This window comes from Coptis chinensis, chromosome 1 (genome assembly GCF_015680905.1).
Source record: "Coptis chinensis isolate HL-2020 chromosome 1, ASM1568090v1, whole genome shotgun sequence".
NCBI lineage: Eukaryota > Viridiplantae > Streptophyta > Magnoliopsida > Ranunculales > Ranunculaceae > Coptis > Coptis chinensis.
In genome coordinates, this window is record NC_141456.1 from 86,522,461 (window position 1) to 86,537,878 (window position 15,418).

General features: G+C 39.2%; 1 non-coding gene across 1 annotated transcript; it reads right to left on the reverse strand.

Annotated features, from left to right (window-relative positions):
- Nucleotides 1-1,954: 1,954 nt before the first annotated feature.
- Nucleotides 1,955-2,058, reverse strand: LOC147525628 (small nucleolar RNA R71). Its single transcript, XR_015206472.1, has one exon. It is a non-coding gene; the product is annotated as a small nucleolar RNA R71 (small nucleolar RNA).
- Between the last annotated feature and the right edge of the window lie 13,360 nt (nt 2,059-15,418).

The window sequence follows — 15,418 nt, forward strand, 5'->3', positions numbered from 1 at the left end:
GATAGTTAGACCTAAAGTAATATATAGAATTCTAGATCTAGTTTTATTAATTAATTAAGTTTTAGTTCCATTACAATTCTTGTTTTAGATTAAATTCTTGAATGATTGTTCTTGATTGATTAGATAAATAAAATAGTTATTATTCAATTTCGTTCTTGTCATTTCCATTCTAGATCTACTTTAAATTCTTGTTCTTATTCCATTCCAGCCATTAAATTAGATTCATTATTGTTTAATTAAGTAAATCTCAATTTCTTACATTATGTTTAGTTTAGATTCAATGGAAAATGTTAGTTTGATGACTCAAGGCTAAAACCTCCATTAGAGGGGTTGATGAAGCCTTGATGAAAACTTAGTGGTTAGTATAGAATTGGTTGTAGAATCTATTCCACTCTAGAAGGTCGTGTTTCGCCATGAGAATGGGTGGACGACCTCACATGCTAGTTAGTATCCCAGGAATGCCATGAACACTAGGGATTAGACTCAAAATTCTTGCCGTGAAAACGTAAGAATCGAGATACGACAATCTATACTAGGTTATTAAGTTGGATTCGAGGTGGATTTAATTCCCCTCTATTTCTTTATCTAGAGTCAAACAATCGTATTCCCGTAGCTTTCATAGATTAACTTTAGTTTATATTATATCTTGTTATTTAAATTAACGCGTCTTATTAGCATAACATTTCGTAAAGCTCTCATTGACTTAAGACTGATTTCTTAGACTTAGAAGACAATCCATGCTAGGGAACTAGGAGTGGAACGAACTTCCTACTCCACTTAGTGCAATTCGCATCGAGAGTAGAAGCTTTGATAATTGAGTGTAAAAGGATAGTTTTAGCCTACTTACGGATTGAATTCGTTCATTTCGTAGGTAGACTATTCATTTTATAGTAATCAAATGGCGCCGCTGCCATCTTAGTTACACTTTAGCATTGTTTTCATAGTAGAAGTAGTCATTTTTAAGTCCCATTAAACCCACCCACCCTTGTTTGTTTCATACCGTGGTTGCCCATTTCAGTGACAAATTCGAGAGAAAATACCCTGAGGCCGCTTCAAGGAGAGCGCGACCAGCTAAGTTCTTGGAATTTCGTCTACCATCGAAGCCCGGCATTCATACCAAGCGACCAGCTCAAACACTGGAACTTCGACTTCACGAAAGCCGACCATTTGGAGCGACCAAAAACACTGTAATCTGAAAATTACTCGGAGCGCGAGCGCGCCCAGTGTTAAAATTTCCGGATTTCCACAGGTTTGATTTGAACTTTGATCTTTCATATTTTTCAGTGTTCGAACCTGCTATATACACTGAACAAGCGTAAGAAGACGCTATTCATAAGCGAAGCAAGGACGCAATCAGGTATTCCTTTCTTCCATACCTCGCATTTCCAGTTAGAGGTTTTCTACTAGTATATCAGAATTGTTTGGAGTGTTGCATGTTTAGTTAAGCTCAACTTAGTCTTGCATGAGATTAAGGTCCGGGTCGAACAAAACAACAAACGTAATTACACGACAACAAACAAGTCTATCTAGTACACCACCCACGACACCTCTAACTACTATCACACACACCATACCTGACATAATGGTTGAAGAAAGAGAGACTCCTCTCTCCGACTTTTACAAAGCCTTGAGCGATAGCCCTAAATCGTGCATCGCTTAGCAGCGGACCCATCGGGGATTTTCGAATCCCCAAACATATTTAATTTGTTACCCGTTTTTCATGGGTTAGACCATGAAAAACCTTACCAAAGATCGTGGGATTGAACAAGTCCTTACAACATTCCATCATCCTACGGTAGGTGCGGAACAAATTAAACTGAGGGTATTCCCTTTCACATTAGCCGATAAGGCGGCGTCTTGGTTAACTGCCCAAACGCCTAATTCTGTGGACTCGTGGGCTAAACTTGTTCAGCTGTTTATGGAACATTTTTACCCACCCCTAAAGACGGATGAGATGCTTTCAAAGATTCATTTTTTCCGACAGAATCCTCATGAATCATTTTCTGAGGCATGGAATCGTTTCACCGATCTCCTTATAGAGTGTCCACATCATAACTTAGCTAAAGACACGTTAGTTCGTGCCTTTTTCAAAGGTCTTCTACACCACCATAAAGAAGTCCTTGACATAATGAATGGGGGTAGTTTCCTAAGTAAAGGAGCCTCGGAGGCTTACAAATTTTTAGAAGACCAAACTAAACGGAATAATAATTGGGGGGGTAGTGATGATATCCCCCGCTCAGCTAGTTCTTCTTCAACAGTAAAGGCCGCCGGTATGTTTGAGACGAAAACCGATCCAGAACTTAAAAATCTAATCGAATCTCTAACTAAAAAAGTAGAGGCTATTTCTGCTCAACAAAAGCCTATCCCCGTCATGAATGTAAACTCCAACCCATGTAATTTATGTTTGAGTCCAGAGCACCCTGACGATTATTGTCCTCTAGCTTATGAACAACAACCATCAGAACAAGATAATGTTTACTCTATTAATAACTATCCTATTCCTAACGCCCCTTGGAGACAACATCCCAACTTCAGTTGGAGAAATAATCAACAAGTAACACCTCCAGGGTACAATAATCAAAACGTTAGGCAAGCAAACAATTATAACCAAGCTCCACCTAGGCAAGGACAAGGACAAGGACAAGGTCAAGGGAATTATAATAATTATAACAACCAAAGCGCGAACCACGACAAGGTCAAGCACAAGGTCGAAATAATTATAATAATTATAATACCAATAGAGGTATCGTTCCGGTTAATAATAATAACTATCACAACCCACCCATAAATAATCATCGAGAGAGATAGTTCCAAATACACCACCCGTGACTACTACACCTACACAACCGGATCGTATCGACGCCTTTATACAAGTTACCCAACAACTTTTCCGCATAATGACTCAATCAAACCAACAGATTTTACAATCCATAAATCAGGGCATACAACAGTTAAGCCCAAGCGAAAGCCCAACCAAAAGGCGTGTTTCCGGGACAAGCAATACCAAACCCTAAAACACCAAACACAGCCTTTGAGGTAAACGGTAATTCTAGTACGGAAACTACAATTGTAGGTGACCTAAATGCCATCACCACTCTCCGCTTCGGAAGAGTGGTTGATAACAAAGTAACTACGCCTATAGTTACCTCATCCGTAATCCCTACACCAGATATCGAACTAGATACCGCAATAGAAACTGAGGAGCCTACCACGGTAGAGGTACCAATTAAATCACAACCAAAGAAACCGAAAGCCAAGGTTACCGCGACAAGTAGAGCCATATCGCGAAATATAGCTTAAACCACCGTTCCTCAAAAATTAGCCATGCTAACTAGGGATACAAACTTTGAGGAAATTAGGAACGCGTTTTCAAGAATCTAACGATAAACCTTCCTTTTCTCAAAGCTATTAAAAAGCTACCTAACCACGCTAAGTTTCTTAAAGAGTTGTGCACTACTAGGCGTAAGACCAATATACCTAAAGACGCTTTTTAACCGAACGGTTCCCAACTTTATCCGAAAATAATGGAATTGTTAAGTACAAGGACCCCGGTCGCCCCATCAGTAAAATGCACCTTAGGAGATTCCCACACGACGACCGCCTTTATTAGACACGGGGCGAAGTGTTAACTTACTCCCCGTATTACTTGTATAAACAAATAGGTCTACGGAAAATGCAACCTACAAAAAATAACGCGTTGCAATTAGCGGACGTGTCAATTAAGTATCCTAAAGGTGTAGTGGAAAAACGTGCTTGTTAAGGTTCAGGATTTCTACTATCCTGGCGATTTTGTTATCCTCGATACGTAAGTCGCTAATGACTCAGACCGATCATCTTAGGGCGCCCTTCTTGGCAACCGCCAATGCGTTTATAAATTGTCGCGATGGAAAGATGTCCTTATCTTTTGGCCATCTTTCCGTCGAGGTAAATGTTTTTAAAATGATGAAACAGTTACCAGATTCGTCTGTAGATGGGGAGGTTAGCATGATCGAGAGTTTAGCTCAAGATTATTTTAACAACACGTTTCCTGAAAACAATATGTACAAATTCCTTTCTTTTGGAACTTCAGATTTTGTAAATAACTCCTACTTAGAGGAAGTCAACACCATCCTGGAGTCCACACCAATTGTAGACCCGTCGGTTGCTCCATATACTGATTACGAAGACTTGCTACCTAAGCAAGTCTTCATTACGCAAGATAAGGACACTTATGAAACATCAACGGACATTCCGTCCACACGGTCTTAAACCTCTTCCCGGAGTTAAAATATATTCAACTTGATCCGGATGGTAGTCACCCGATAATTATATCTTCTCTGTTAACTAAGGATGAAGAGACATGTTTAATAAGGGTGATTAGGGAACATCGGTCTGCGATTGGTTGGTCCCTAGCCGATATTAAGGGAATTGACCCTAATGTTTGCACTCATCATTATCCATTTGGAGGATAACGCGAAGACTTCTCGCGAACCTCGCCACGCTTGAACCCCGCCATGAAAGATGTGGTTAGGGAAGAAGTCTTGCGATTACTTTCGATCGCGGTATTATATACCCAATCTCCGATAGCGAATGGGTAAGTCCCATTCATGTAGTTCCTAAGAAATCGGGAGTTACCATGGTAATGAAGCGGGAAGGGTGACTATGTTGTCACTCAAGGTCCTATGAAATGGAGAATCTGTATTGATTACTGACGCGTTTAAATGCTATGACACGAAAGGATCACTTTCCCTTACCATTTATAGATCAGATGCTAGAACGTCTAGCTGGTCATGCCTTTTATTGTTTTCTGGATGGCTACTCTGGCTATTTTCAGATTATTATTGATATTGATGACCAAGAAAAGACAACCTTCACATGTCCCTTCGGAACATATGCCTATAAACGAATGCCTTTTGGCCTTTGTAATACCCACAGTACCTTCCAAATGATGTATGCTTCATATATTTAGTGACATGGTAGAGCGCTTTATGGAAGTGTTCATGGATGATTTTTCTATCTATGGAGACTCCTTTACAGAATGTTTGTCTAACCTGTCTAAGGTCTTGACACGGTGTGAAGAAAAGAGCCTCGTTTTAAATTGGGAAAAGTGTCATTTCATGGTCAAAAAGGGCATAGTACTAGGTCATATTGTATCTAGTGATGGCATCGAAGTAGATAAAGCCAAACTAGATAAGATAGCGACCCTACCTAAACCACGGACTGTCCGTGAGATTAGAGCCTTTCTAGGCCATGCAGGGTTTTATAGGCGTTTCATTAAAGATTTTTCGAAAATAGCTAGGCCTTTAACTAACCTGCTTTTGAAGGATGCAATCTTTGATTTTAATTTTAACTGTAAACAGGCTTTTGAAACCTTAAAAGCCGCCCTAACCACTGCACCTATTATACAGCCTCCTGATTGGTCTAAACCTTTCGAACTCATGTGTGATGCTAGTGACTATGCAGTTGGTGCTGTCTTGGGACAGAAACTAGATAATAAGTCCACTGTTATTTATTATGCTAGTAAAACATTAAACGACGCTCAACGGAATTATACAACTACTGAAAAAGAATTCTTAGCTGTCATTTATGCTTTAGATAAATTTCGTCCTTATTTGGTTGGTTCTAAAACTTTAGTTTACACGGACCATGCAGCCCTTAGGTACCTTCTTGCAAAGAAGGATGCTAAGCGAGATTAATCCGATGGATTCTTCTCCTGCAAGAGTTCACATTAGAAATAAAGGACAAAAGAGGGGTCGAAAACGTAGTTGCCGACCACTTATCTAGACTTACAAAATGGCGATAGTAGTGATTACGAGTCCATACCGGGACTCTTTTCCGATGAGCATCGTATGCTATTTTTCATCACCATGGTATCGCGGACATCGTAAAATTATTTAGCGGCTGATGTTATGCCTTATAATTGGACAAGAAATGAACGTAAGAAGTTCTTGGCGAGTCAAGTTATACTCTTGGGATGAGCCCTACCTTTTAAGTATTGTGCGGATCAGATTATTCGTCGTTGCATTCCCCAGTGGGAATATAAGGAAGTTCTATCGTTCTGCCATGACAAAGAGTGTGGTGGCCACTTTAGCGGAATGAAAACAGCCGCTAAAGTTCTTCAATGTGGATTTTATTGGCCTACCCTTTTAAGGATGCCCAAGTGCATTGCAAGGCGTGTATTCGTTGCCAACAACTTGGGCTTAATCACGGCGTAATATGATGCCATTAAATCCAATCTTGATAGTAGAAATTTTTGATGTTTGGGGTATTGATTTCATGGGCCCTTTCCCTGTTTCCCACGGTTATATTTATATTCTAGTTGCCGTGGACTACGTGTCTAAATGGATAGAGGCCCTAGCTTGCCGTAGCAATGACCATAAAACCGTTGTATTTTTTATTAAAGAATATATTTTCTTCACAATCGGTTTGGCATTCCTAAAGCCATCATTAGTGATGGTGGAACACATTTTTGCAACAGAGTTGTTGCATCCCTTGTTGAAAAGTATGGAGTTACACACAAAGTAGCAACTCCTTATCATCCACAAACTAGCGGACAAGTAGAAGTTTCTAATAGGGAAATCAAAAAGATTTTAGAAACAACAGTAAACCCTGATAGGAAAGACTGGTCGAAGCGTCTATCGGATGCCTTATGGGCATATAGAACTGCTTTCAAAACTCCTATAGGTATGTCTCCCTTTAGACTTGTATTTGGGAAACCATGTCATTTGCCCGTTGAATTAGAGCACCGTGCTCTGTGGGCTATAAAAAGCCTTAACTACAATATTGATGAGGCGGGTGTCAAACGCAAGTTACAATTAAATGAGCTTGAAGAAATCCGTAGCGATTCTTACGATCTCGCGAAGGATTATAAAGCTAACATGAAACGTGTTCATGATAAGCATATCTTAGCAAAAGAGTTTGTGGTCGGACAAAAGGTTTTGCTTTACAACTCCGCCTACATATTTTCCCGTGGAAACTAAAACCCGTTGGTCCGGTCCTTTTAAGTTATCAAGTCACCCCTTACGGGGCAATTACCTTGGTAAATCCCAAGGACAACAGTACCTTTCAAGTTAACGGTCACCGATTAAAACATTTTCAACGAACTTACGTCCCTCGATATAGAGGAAGTCCTTTTACAGACCCTATATATGAGGAATGACCCTTGTCATTGGTGTACTTCCTTTCACTTCCATTTAATGGTAAGTACACCATTAAGGTAACCGGGCCCTCCCTATATTATGGAGTGTGTGGCTGTAAGTACCGGATCCTAAGTCCACGGTTCACATATTTCACGTTTTCCACTCTTGCATGTTTTCTCGGATTTTTGAGTCATGTTTCTCTATGGTGTGAATTATGTCTTTATTTGCTTAATGTTTTTGCTTATTAAAAAAAAATAAATAAATAATAATAATAAATAAAAAAATAAAATAAAATAATAATAATTGTTTTCATTTTTGGATATAGATATATATCTAAACCCATAGAACTAGCAATCCAACAAGTCTTGGGAATCTGACTTTAAACGACCCATGTTAAAACAAATTTTGTGTTTAAAAATTTGTTTGGGGGTGGGAACTCAGTCTTTCCATCCGGATTGCTCGAACTTTCTATTTGTGTTGCTTAGGTCAATTAGTATAGTTCATTGGGGTTGACGTCATCTAATTTAGTGTTCATTCGTTCGCATAACTTACGTCATGCACGCACTTTGAGGCGTTTTCCACTATCTTATATGTCACCCACGGTCGGAATAGAGTAGTTTATGGATCAATGGATTGGAAATTCTCTCCTGATCATTTCCATATCTCATTCGAAAAATCGGACCGATAACGGCCGGAAATTTAGTTTGAAGTTAAGCTTTAAAATCGGCGAAAGTCGAAAAATCGAAATGGGCTTGGGCCCAACTCACGCTCACCTACAGCGCGCCCGTGCCTCCTTTCCAAAACCCAATCGCGAGTCCATCTTCTCCAACCGCTTGTCACAAATTTAAATTCAAACCCTAGCAACCAAAATAAAAAAAATAATAAAAATAAAAATAGAATACATCAAAATAGAAAGACCACCCACGCCCTTTGTGAAACACCAACACAATCTCCAACCGTTTCCACCAAGAAAACACCCACCAATTCAAGTTTTCAAACCTGCCACCGTAACCACCACCGCCACCACCATTGTTTCTCGTTGTTTTTTATCAAACTCGCCTCCCCCACAGGCTACAAAAACCATTAGTTATCTAAGAAACTTCAATGGCGCTACGACGAAGAATGTTGCCGGAGCACGCGTTTGAGGCCGACCATTTCGCACCATTTTACGACGCCAATATGATTAAGAGGGATTGGAACAGACTGTGGTATTCGACAGAGGAGTTCTATCACTATGATTTGGTAGAACAGTTTTATAAGAAACGAGAATTGGAGGGAAATAGGATTTTCATTAGGATAGCAGGAACGAGGAGGGAAGTAACGAGACAGTTGTTGGCTGAGCTATTAGGAATCACGCAGTAACCAACCTAGATCGACCATTCAGGAATCCCAAGATAATGCAGTTCCTGCTTTGATGAAAGATACGGTCATAGAGGGTGAATACAATACGATATCTCATTCGTTAAGCGGGGCGACCACGAGAACCAATCAACCGGGTGTAGCTCGGTGGATTGGTAGGAACGCCCCTCGGGAAAGACAAAGTCGGCGACATCGGACTTCATTAATGCGCGACGTTCTCTGGATTTTGCAAACGAATGAGTGTAATTTCTGCATCCTCGATGTAATTTTGAATGTGATTAGAGGAGTGGGAAAGAGCATGGCCTCTTCCCGTATTGATCACTAAGATTATGCTCTCATTTAGAATGCCGCTAAATCTGCTCCTATTAAGATCAAATTGCATTCTAATGCAAGTATTTATAAGGAATGCATCAAAAGACTTGGCGTTATGCGTAGAGGATGAAGTTGATTCGGATAATAAAGGGAAGACATGACATGGTTGGTTGAGGATAATTTCGATAGTCAAACTTCTAATTTAGAACGAATGATAATGCCGCAAACTGGTTTTGCGATCGCGGTTATCGTATCTGTGAAGATATCCGACATAGACAAATTGTAATTCGAATAAGCAAACGAACTTTCGGGCGAGAGTTGAAATGCTTTCGAAAGGGGTCGAGAAGATATCTTGTCTAACTTGGAGATTATCCACCGAAATCACCAAGCCCGGTATCACGATACTCAAGATCGAGATGGAAGCACAAATAGCTTGTTCAGATAGAGATGCTACGACGTATGCCACTCGTGGATGAGTCCGTCTCGGTGAGTCCGAGAGGCATGAGCGTCGTCGCCCGCAGCCGATGGCTCAAGCCATCCTTCACCACGAAACCGGTCTCCATCTCGGGGACCATCTTCTTCACACGCCTAGGTGTTCACCATCATCCGTTGGTCCTGTTATTTCATTGTTTTTTTTGTTTTGTTAGTGGAATTTTATTTCAGTAGTTAGATTTAAATATTAAGTTGTTTGTTTTAGATTGCTTGGATTTCATATTATTTTAATATAATTTATTTTGATCATCTTTTCGTAAGGTTGTCTTGGAGTCAAAGTTGAAAATTAGGCCGATATCGGCATATCTATGATTTTTTTAGTGGTAGTATGATATGTAGGAGAGTTTAGAAGTTACTATTCTAAACCAAGTTTAAAAGATACCGGGGTTGTTAGGAAATCAAAACTATGGTTAGTTTCCGTTTTTGGGTTTGGCGCTTTTTCTATTTCCGGAAATTGCCTTAAAACAATTTGGCAACTTGCCGATTCGTTTTGGAAACCCAGAACCTATTTAAACTTCCATCATTCTACACTCACAACCCACACTACACCCCACAATCATCTCTCACCTTTCACTCCAAGCTTTTTCAGCTTGTTTTTCTTGTAAACTCTGTTTCTGAACTTACGCGCGCGCCCGCGCCCCAGACAGGAGCGCGCTCGCGCCTTACACTTTTGTCAGAAATTTTGTTCAGAGCGCGCCCGCGCCCAAGCAGAGCGCGACTCGCCCTAAAACACTGTAAATCGAAAAAACTCAAGAAGGCGCCTGGCAGAAGGCGACCAGCGCCAAACACCGTAATTCCAAAACCCTACGAGCGACCCGCCCTATCTGGCGCCCGCCCTCCTTCCGTAAGCCGCGGGGAAATTCCGATTTTCTTAGGTTTCTTCCAGGTTTTCGCAGCTGTTCTACAGAGTAGTTTTGAGATGACACCTCCTATAGTGATTCCTGAACAGTCATTTGAAGACTTGATGGGAACCGATACCTATGGAGCATCGTTCCGCGGCGGATCGTCGCGATTAGGATGGCGGCATCTTACGGTGAGTGATGACGACTCTTTTTTCACCTAAGCTAACTGAATTCTTCTATAATAATATTACTTTTATTGTACCCAAGAAGGAGAACAAAAATTTCCCCTTGCTATTGATGGCACGACTATGAAATTCATGCATAATTGATAGCTTTGGTTTCGGGTTGCCATTACGACCACATGCACACGGGGGATATATGACGGATAACTCATACCTATATGAATATGCCTATTTCCATGAGTATTATGGGGAGGGTGTTTAAGATCATGGACCAAGACCAATATAACATCGCCTACGAAGTAGCCTATCGCTGAATGTAGGCAACAACCATGTTGTTCATCATGATGAACATTCTAGGGAACGGCGGTTTACTACGCCAATAATATCGCTGGTGACGTTTTCCCTTGCTTTAGGCCGAGGGGCGACGTCGCCGTATGACATTCCCCGAAGTTTTAGTTGCTACTCTGGTTTGCGAGGCCATACCTTGAGGCATAAGTACCTTCTTATGCCTGTCTTGGTTTGCGCGATTATGCGGCTTGCCTACCCATATTCTCGCATACCGCGATTACCGCAGATTGGGAAAGGGTCGAAATCATGAGACCCACCAATCGTGGTGGTAAGATCATTCGGAGCCATGACTTGGCCGGGATGGCAGGTGCAACCACATTTGGTTGCCCCTTACACCCCATCAGACCAAATAACACTAGAGAGGTTAGCACTAGTTGATGATACACGATGGAAGGCGTGGCAAGTTGTTATGGCATGGCAGGATGCGAAAGAACCTCATATAGAAGAGGAGGATGACGAGTAAATGCTGGGGTGCAGGTAAGTTTTTAGTTAAGTTAGTGTCTGCTTAAGTCCCAAGCAATTTCATTCTGTTAACCCCATAATGGGTGGAACTCTTATAGAGTTGCGTCAGTTTTTTATATTACTATATTTGTATGTTTTAACCTTGTTTTGCAGATGTTCCTGAATTTCACGCGCTTCAATGGTATTTTTCCTACCCTCTTTATTTAAATGCTTTGAGGACAAAGCATGCTTCTTGTTTGGGGGGGCATAGAAACACGTGTAATTAAGGCATCTGTTAGGATATAGATATGTATAATATGCACTTGTTTTCTAGTTAAAATTTCAAAAATTCAAAAATATAAATAAAAAAGTATGCTATACACTTAGGAATATTGGTATTGTTTTCTTTCTCTATGCTCTTAACAATTTAGAAGTCTCACATAACTTTTGCATCAGAATAATTGTTAGAAACTTAGGTTAATATGTAGGTAATAATCTTTGCATCTATCTATAAATCTATTACATGAGTATCTATGATGGTTAGCAGTAAGTTTCTGAAAGCTAGGCTAGAGTACTTATTCTACAAATCCTGTTAGAATATAGCCTAAAGCCGTATATGAGTGAAACATTTGAGAAATGACACAAGGGAGAAGTAAAATCCGGATAGAGAAATCACACGTCCACTTGCTTGATCACTATGCCAGATCCTAAGCGAGAATTTAGGCCCTCTTTGGATCGATATAGCCAGAAATTCAAACCTATGAATTATTTTCCGCTAGTCGCCCCTCTGAGCCTTTCTTTAGCCTTCCATAAACCACAATTCCTTTACCCTGTTACAAAAACAAAAACAAAAAAAAAAAAAAAAAAAGAATAAATCAACCTACCCATTTTAGAATAAGTCTGAGAATAGAATGAGGAAGAAAGGAAAAGAAAAACCCACTGTAAAACAAAAAATTAGTTAGTTGCTTAAGGAAATAAAGAAAAGAAGTTTCCATCCAAAGAAAAAGAAAAATAGAAATAAATCAAAACTCCAAAAATAGAATAAAAGGGAGTCAAAAGCCAAAGAAAAGAAAAAGAAAAATATGGCTAAGGATGGAAACAAAGTATAGAAGCAAAAGAAAATAAAAAGGTTTTCTCTAAGTTACATAATATGAAGACTCTATTATCTCAGACTTGTCCTTTTGTATATCCATTTCCTTCCTTCTTAACCCATCTCCTAATCCCCGCAATACCTAATAAAGACCTCTAGCTCAATTAGGAATAGGTTAGTGTGATAGTAAGTGGCAGATGTGTTTGATCGACTCCGGCTTCCTTGTTGTCATTGAGATTGTAAGGTAAAGTGTGCCCATTTACTGCACACCGGAGCAAATGAAACTTGAGTGGAAAAATCGAGTGGTTTTGTCTTGACATTTATGTGAGGACCTACTTAAGGACGCTATTCCGAGTTTTCAGAAACGGACCTGCTATTACATTTCATAGTATTACTCATTGTTATATGTTTATTTTAGATGATTGATAATTATGCATATATTAGCTTAGGGTTCTGACTGGGTTATTCTTATGTATTTGCTAGTGAGATGTATAGATAGTTGAGACATGAACGAAAAACAATAGTTTTATTTCTTAGTCGTTGTAGTATAGATGAAGTTTGTGAGTACCTTCACTCGAAAAACTCTCACGAGGCTATAACTTCGTCCCACTAGGGAATTCCTAGTGGTTTAAGGCCTTGTTGCATATGGTCAATGCAATCGCACTCAAATAAACGCTTGAGTAGTTAGAACTCCATTTTTGGTCACTTATTCTAATTTCTCATCTTTGCTTGAGGACAAGCAAAATGCTGTTTGGGGGTGGTTTGATAAGAGCCCAAAACTGTAGTTTTAACCCCTTAGCAGTTTATACTTTTAGACCAATTATGTGAGTAATAAGTAAGAGTTAATACTGATTACGTGTTTTTATGTATTTCAGGCTTCAAAGTCAATTATGTGCAGGAATGTGCCACTTTGATGAGATAAAGGAGCAATGGTTGGTTACTAAGGAGTTCGGTGATTAAAGGCCAAGATTCAAGAAGACGAAGCCTTTGTAAAGCCTGGTCAAAAGATGAAAAGTCAAAGTCCACGCAGGCAGAAACAGTGAAAAAAGTCAATAGAACTTCCGAAGACCATATCTTTAGACTCAGACCTCAGAATTGGGCCTACCTTATGTCAAAACGACCGGCTCGGAAAGAGCTTTCCAATGGTCCAAGCCTTGACCCAATCAGAGGAGCAGAAGTGGACGAAAAGTCTGTTGAAGCGAACTGCAGCTGAAGAGGCCTTTTTGGACCGAAAGAATTGGGTTTTGGGCCTGATTCTCTGGCCCAAAACATGGCTCCAAGCCCATGCACGATTTTTGGATCTGGATGTATAAAAACAAAAGCTTCACTCTTTGTTAATGGTAGCTAGTTAGACCTAAAGTAATATATAGAATTCTAGATCTAGTTTTATTAATTAATTAAGTTTTAGTTCCATTACAATTCTTGTTTTAGATTAAATTCTTGAATGATTGTTCTTGATTGATTAGATAAATAAAATAGTTATTATTCAATTTCGTTCTTGTCATTTCTATTCTAGATCTACTTTAAATTCTTGTTCTTATTCCATTCCAGCCATTAAATTAGATTCATTATTGTTTAATTAAGTAAATCTCAATTTCTTACATTATGTTTAGTTTAGATTCAATGGAAAATGTTAGTTTGATGACTCAAGGCTAAAACCTCCATTAGAGGGGTTGATGAAGCCTTGATGAAAACTTAGTGGTTAGTATAGAATTGGTTGTAGAATCTATTCCACTCTAGAAGGTCGTGTTTCGCCATGAGAATGGGTGGACGACCTCACATGCTAGTTAGTATCCGTAGGAATGCCATGAACACTAGGGATTAGACTCGAAATTTTGCCATGAAAACGTAAGAATCGAGATATGACAATCTATACTAGGTTATTAAGTTGGATTCGAGGTGGATTTAATTCCCTCTATTTCTTTATCTAGAGTCAAACAATCGTATTCCCCGTAGCTTTCATAGATTAACTTTAGTTTATATTATATCTTGTTATTTAAATTAACGCTGCCTTTATTAGCATAACATTTCTCAGTAAAGCTCTCATTGACTTAAGACTGATTTCTTAGACTTAGAAGACAATCCATGCTAGGGAAACTAGGAGTGGAACGAACTTCCTACTCCACTTAGTGCAATTCGCATCGAGAGTAGAAGCTTTGATAATTGAGTGTAAAAGGATAGTTTTAGCCTACTTACGGATTGAATTCGTTCATTTCGTAGGTAGACTATTCATTTTATAGTAATCAGAACACTTCAACAAAAGAAACTCTAGAACCTGTGTTAGAGAGTAACTCGACAAACTTGGATGATGACATTGAGAAAATTTATGAAGTTTTAGATAAAGAGGACAAAGAAAATGAAGTGCCTGGAGAAGAGGATATAAATTCTATAGTGGAAAGTGGATCTAATTTTAGTTTGGTCGTTAAAGACTTATCGATATAACAAATTTGTGACATCCTTAATATTACAAATATGAACCACAATCTTGTGGAAATGCCAAAACTGGATAAAGAATTCCATGAGTCCTCAAGATCATATGAAGAACCACCACCCGACCATCATTCCCCCGAGTTAACACCTCTCGAAAGCCAACCTCCATTCATCAAAAATCCACCAAATTCTGAGGACTGGCACCACTAAACCATTTCAAAGAAATCACAAGCTCGCACTTCAGCCAATTGCCTTTGAAATACTTCATAATTTTCTAAACCTTCCCAGTAAATAGACTTTGCCTAACATACAAACTACTGAGAATATCATTCCAGTTGAGAACAACCCCGCATTGATTGAAGTGCTAGAAAAAGAGGAAATAGAATCTAAGGTGGAATATGAATTCTTGAAAGCATACGATGATCCCTTTATTCAAGTGGTTGAAAAACCCAGTTTACCATATGTCGCATCATCTAAGCCTCATGAAGAACAACTACTACCACACTCACACTCTCTTGGAAGATTCAATGATGGGTTACTGCATAAGTTCCATGATGGTTTACATAAACTTTCTTTTATTATTCTGTATTTTACATTCCAAATGCAGCATTTCATTCTATTTGAGCATATATGCTTTCATATGTTTTTCTATAAATCCCCAACTATTTAGACTATTAGTATATAGTGAACAGCATATCATCCATCTCATATGCATAGTCTTAGGGAATCTAACTTAAAATGACCCCACATATAGTCTTGAATATATTACTATAAAATATTCATATTATGTTTTCTCGGTGCATT